The sequence below is a fragment of the Sceloporus undulatus genome, chromosome 5, assembly GCF_019175285.1.
Source record: "Sceloporus undulatus isolate JIND9_A2432 ecotype Alabama chromosome 5, SceUnd_v1.1, whole genome shotgun sequence".
NCBI lineage: Eukaryota > Metazoa > Chordata > Lepidosauria > Squamata > Phrynosomatidae > Sceloporus > Sceloporus undulatus.
The window spans coordinates 182,207,882-182,213,567 of NC_056526.1; the positions used below are offsets into that span (position 1 = coordinate 182,207,882).

At 45.1% G+C, this 5,686-nt stretch overlaps 1 pseudogene; it reads left to right on the top strand.

Moving 5' to 3' along the window:
- The first annotated feature begins 1,215 nt into the window (after positions 1-1,215).
- On the top strand, positions 1,216-3,082 carry LOC121931602 (annotated as a pseudogene).
- Positions 3,083-5,686: the final 2,604 nt, after the last annotated feature.

A 5,686-nucleotide genomic window follows, 5' to 3' on the forward strand; every position in this document is an offset into this window, starting at 1 on the left:
ATTCAGGTCCTTGGATGTGTGAATAACCTATGCAGACAGATCCAGAATAAACTGGGATGAAATTCTGCATGCCTTGGATAAGCTTTGAATACATTAGCATCATCTACTCCATCTTTATTTGAGACATGTGAGCAACGAAACCTATAGGGATGTGTATAGATGCAGTTTCATAGTGTGAGCAACAGACACAGAAAATGTGAGTTAAATTGTTTATGTAGTTGCACTAAAAACAACATGTGAATGACCCCTCAAAGAATCATTTCCACAGCAACAAAACCTTGTATGTCTCCAAAAAGAAAACCTTCACTAATGCTGAAATCCATTTTCCACATCTCTTTAACAAATGTCCTTTCTTTAGTTCCTCTGTAGATCACCCTGGCTTATGGATTGTTTTAGATACAGTTACCAACATCAAGATCCAATGTTTACTTATCTTGCAGTAAGTAGCAAAACACACAGGCACAGGACTTATAGGGGTTTTGCTGTCATCTGGAGCATAACCCTTTACAACCAGTGCAATCTAAGAGATAAGGCACACCAGACGTAGTTCAAGTCATAATATAGCTGTGGGCATATTAGCTAGCCTTTGGTGACTTGTTATTTGCCAACTTCTGTTTCCCTCTTTAAAAAAAACACACATCCCATGTTTAACAAAAGTGATTACGGAGCGGTTGTGAAAGTCCTCTCTCAAGGATCACTGGGCTAAAGAGACAGACAGCCTGACTCACCTGATTGGAGGTAGAGTCCTACCTATCGGTATTTCCAGATGGAGGACTCCTCATGCTAGCAGTTAGAAAACTCTGTGCAACCATTATTTCTCCTTAACACAGTGAGAAAAGTGGGAAGAAAGGAGAAACAAGGGAGGGTTAGTAGTTAGGGATGCCAATGGTGTCACTAAGGTAGCTATCATCTGGTGCAGTAACTCATCATGTCACACACACATGATGTCAATCCCCCATTGATCTCCTCCCATATCACACCTGTATATCACTGAATGTAATGGCAAGAGTTGTGACAGAAACGACTAGCAAAATTAAAATTATACATTTAAAAAATTACAGTATCATATGCACAGCCTAAATGAATTGTCATATGCATACTTTGATGTGGTTATAGTGACAATTTGAAAAGATTGGATGTTTTTAAATAAAATTTTAAAATAATTTTAAAAAAATTAAATTTAAAAAATAATTTAAAAATTTAAAATTTACATTACCTTGCCCGACCCACACCATCTCTTCAGGATTTTAAAGGGATGCAAGTGAACACCACAGCCCATTTGAACCCTAAGTAATCTGTAACCCCCGCGCCCCCCTAATGATGGCCCTCAGTGCCCTATAAAATTCCATCCTTTTAGATAAGGGGTTCCCAACCTGGGGGTCACCAGGTTGGGAATCCCCCTGCCTCCTCCTCCTCCCCTTCTCCCTGCGGGTGCTGGTGCTGGCGCAGGTACCGCATGGGGAAAAGGGGACGGGGCGTGTCTGCCTCCTCTTTCCCTTCTCCCTGGGGGTGCCAGTGCTGGCACAGGCACCCCCAGCAAGAAAAGGACGGGGGGGGCTCTCTCCTCCTCCCTTTCTTCCTGCTGCTTCCAGACAACCGCGGGGAGAAGGGGACGGGACTGCAAGCCCCAGCAGCCTTTGCAGCCAGAGGTCCTGCCCCTTCTCCCTCGGTGGCCTCCCTAATTGGCTGGGAGGCCGGGAAAGCGTGGGACTTCCAGCCACAAAGCCCACTGGTGCTTGTAGACAGCCAAAAGTCCTACCCCTTCCTGGCCTCCCAACCAATCAGGGAGGCCGTGGGTGGGACTCTCATCCCCAATAGTGGTCGCGGCACAGCAAAGGTTGGGAACCGCTGTTTTAGATTTAGAAATTAAGTGAATTAGGTTTCTCTAATTTGGACATTTGGCAATTGCATGATAAAGGGGCAAGGGTTGCCCTCTCAGGGCTGGTTTTGCGCATGCGCGGACCACGATTTAAGGCCTAGTCACCGTCCCGGAGCCTCAGTGTTTCCTGAGTGACTTCACCAGTCAAGCCATGAGCGGGGTGGCGTTGGTGGGATACAGCAGCTTGGGGTCAGAAGACAAGGGAGGCTCCTGTTCCTTGGGCGGCGGTGGTGCTGGGATGACTTCTTCCCCTTCGAGCGTATCTGCCCCCCCAACTCCATGTTCCAGAGAGTGTGCTCAAGATGTTCAGAGACCAGGAGGAGAAGGAAGCAGTGGAGGACAACAGCAGCAAACACAGAGATCACCTCAAGACTTTCCCCCATGAGCCAGGCAACTGGGCGACATATGTTTACGTCCCTTATGAAGCTGAGAAGGACTTCCTAGATCTGCGGGAGCTCCTCCTCTTGCATGTGCGCACATGCATGGCTTCGCTGACCACCGTGACCGAATTCGACACCAGCCTCTCTCAAGTTGTGGTCCTGCGCTATCACTGGATAAACCCTTTTGTCCAGTCTCTCAAGGAGTGCCTGGTCTCCTTCCCCAAGTTCATCTGCAGAGCAGACCAAGTGAAAGTTTACCCTAACTAGACCAAAACCAGGACCTTCGTTGGCTTGGAGATCTCTTCAGGGCATTCAGAGGTTTTGGAGTTGGTGTCTGAAGTGGACAGAGTTATGGAAGAGTTTAGCCTGACAACTTTTTACAAGAACCCTTCCTTCCACCTCAGCCTGGCCTGGTGCGTTGAAAACCACTCTGAAGCCCTCTTCATTAGCTTCAGGAGATAGCGGATGGCTTTGAGGACTCTTTGTCCGTTCTGCAAATTCCCGGGACAGAAGTTCACTGTAAGTCGGGCAAGAAGTTTTTCTCCTTCCCTTTGTGGTAGCGGTACTGCAAGCACCAGATGCTCACCAAAAACAGGTGCCCTCAGTTCTCCTCCATGATGGATGCAATGGATGGAAGCCATTCCTGGGTTTGCAGGAGAACCCAGATGATGTTTTCGGCTCCACAGTTGGATGGCATCAGCCTCTTCCCTCCTGAAATTCGTCACTGTGGCTTGGTTTGCAAGTATTGCAAGGAGCCCTGGTGGCGCAGTGGTTAAATGCCTGTACTGCAGCCATTCACTCAAAACCACAAGGTTGTGAGTTCAAGACCAGCAAAAGGGCCCAAGCTCGACTCAGGCTTGCATCCTTCCAAGGTCGCTAAAATGAGTACCCAGACTGTTGGGGGCAAATTAGCTTACTTGCTAATTAGCTTACTTGTTGTTCACCGCTATGATCTTTGGAATAGCGGTATATAAATAAAACAAATTATTATTATTATTATTATTATTGGCAAGTTTGCAAGTAACTCAGGGATGCATCCCTGGTGGGTGCTATGTTAGCAGCTCTTGTTTCACGCCAGTGGGGTTATTTGGATGAGTGGCAGCTTGTGGGAAACATGGGGTGCAGATTAAGAGGGAGACAGCCAAGGGGACTCTTTGGATGGTCTCCAGGGCTTTGCTTCATATCAGCTTCAAGACAGTCCTTCTGAGAGAAGCTTTGGACTTCCCACTAAAACTTGCATTGGCCTTGGAATCACTCTTTGCTTTTGTTTTTTAAAGAAATGGTAAAATGTACAATAAAGATGTATATTGTCGTCTTTCAAAAAAAATTGCATGATAAAAGTCTAGTATTGCTAGAGGTAAAACTGGAAAGCCATCTTGCATACCCTGAAACTCCCCCAATTTGGCAGGAACAGTCCCAATTAAGCCTCTGTCATCCCACTTTTTCAGCTGCTTTTAAAATGCTTGTTTCTATCTCTTCTTCCTGCTTTGTTCTCAGTTTATGTCCGTTGCTGCAAACTGAGTTCAAAGTACAAAAGTAGTTTCCACTTAACTCAGAAGCAGGAAGAGAGGAGAGGCAAATCTTGCCCTTCCCAGTAGGCTCAGGCAAAACCAAACTGCTACTCACTTATGTATTCTTCCTCCTTAATAACTCCTTCCACCTTACCCACACTCTCTACATGTGTCCCATTTTTCATCAGATATCTGGGATGATATGTTCCTGCATCCTTTATGGTTGCATAGAAGCAGAGATTTTATCAGGTGTTGCATTTTATCTGGTTATATGAAGAGCAACACTTGTTGAAACTCGCTTTTCTACAGTCATTCAAGGTACAGGAGCTCACACCAGTTTTCATTCTGGCAACCCTACCTGGTACTGTTGTGTTTTTGTGGTATACCACAAGAAACACACCAAATTGTTCCATTTTAAAACAACTTCTCTTTCACATGCATGAGCAGCTAAAGCCTTTAGAAGCCTCAATATTATGTTCTCATGGGTTTTTTAGATTATGAACAAAATCAATGGGGAGCAGCTGTCAGCACAAGCAGCCCTGGCCCCATGGACGAATCACACTGGATTGTCCACAGTAGAAACAAAAACAAAACAATCCCAGCAGAATTGCTGTTGCCAGGCTCTTGCATGCCATGCAAGCTTGTACTGTAGTTCCCCCCAGGCTTCAGTCCGCATCTGCCCTCCTTGTGATTAATAACTGTAAAACCCTATGACTCCCTCGTAGCCAACAGGTTTGGAAGATTTCTTCTCTAAACAAAAGGCTTTTGTGAATCAATGGATACCTCTCAGAGGAATCTCCAAAGACAGCAGAAGTAGAAGGATCCCAAATCTCATTATTTTCCTGTATACTTATGATAAACACAGGAAAGAAAATGTTGCTTTAAACAGCCATTGGGGGTTATAAAAGCTCAGCTAGTCCTGCCACAGAACCAATTTGAATTTTAGCACTGGAAATCCATCGAACCCACCCACTTCTGTAGTCCTGGTCTCAGTCCTCCTTTAATAATAATAATAATAATAATAAAATTTATTTCTATACCGCTTTTCCACAGTGATCAAAGCGGTGTACATAGTAAAATTATTAAAACAACATAAAATTAAAACCATATTACATTAATTACAATATACAATTAAAATCCAATTCATAGGTGTATGTAAGTGAGAGGGGGAAAAGGGGAGCGAACATAACTTCAGTGTACATGGAGGAATGCTTGGTTAAAGAGAAAGGTTTTAAGTCTCTTTTTAAACAGTTCAAGGGAGGTGATGAGACGGAGCTCCTCGGGAAGACTATTCCAATGCTTGGGGGCTGTTACTGAAAAGGCCCTCTGAGAAGTAGTAAAATATCTCGAAGTAGGGACTTTGAGCAAGTTCTTCCCAGTTGTTCTGAGAGTGCGGGGCGGATTATATGGGGAGATGCGGTCCTTCAAGTAACTTGGGCCCAAGCCATGTAGGGCTTTATAGGTAATTACCAACACCTTGTATTGTGCTTAGAAGCAAATAGGCAGCCAGTGAAGATCTTTTAAGATTGGTGTTATGTGGTCAAACCTGGAACAACCGGTGACCAATCTGGCGGCCATGTTTTGTACTAATTGAAGCTTCCGAGTTTGGTACAAAGCTTGCCCCATGTAGAGCGCATTACAGAAATCCAAACGAGAGGTTACCAGAGCATGTACCACCGTTTCAAGGTCCCTTTGGCCCAGGTAGGGTCGCAGTTGCCATATCAACCAAAGTTGATAACAAGTGCTTCTGACCGTCACATCAACTTGGGATGACAATTGCAGGGACGAGTCCAAAAGCACTCCCAAACTGCGAATTGAGTCCTTTGGGGGAAGTGTGACCCCCTTCAGGACGGGTGGACAAATTTCCTTCCCCAGGCCTTTACATCATCCTTGATCCTTTAAAATGAGGGTGGTTG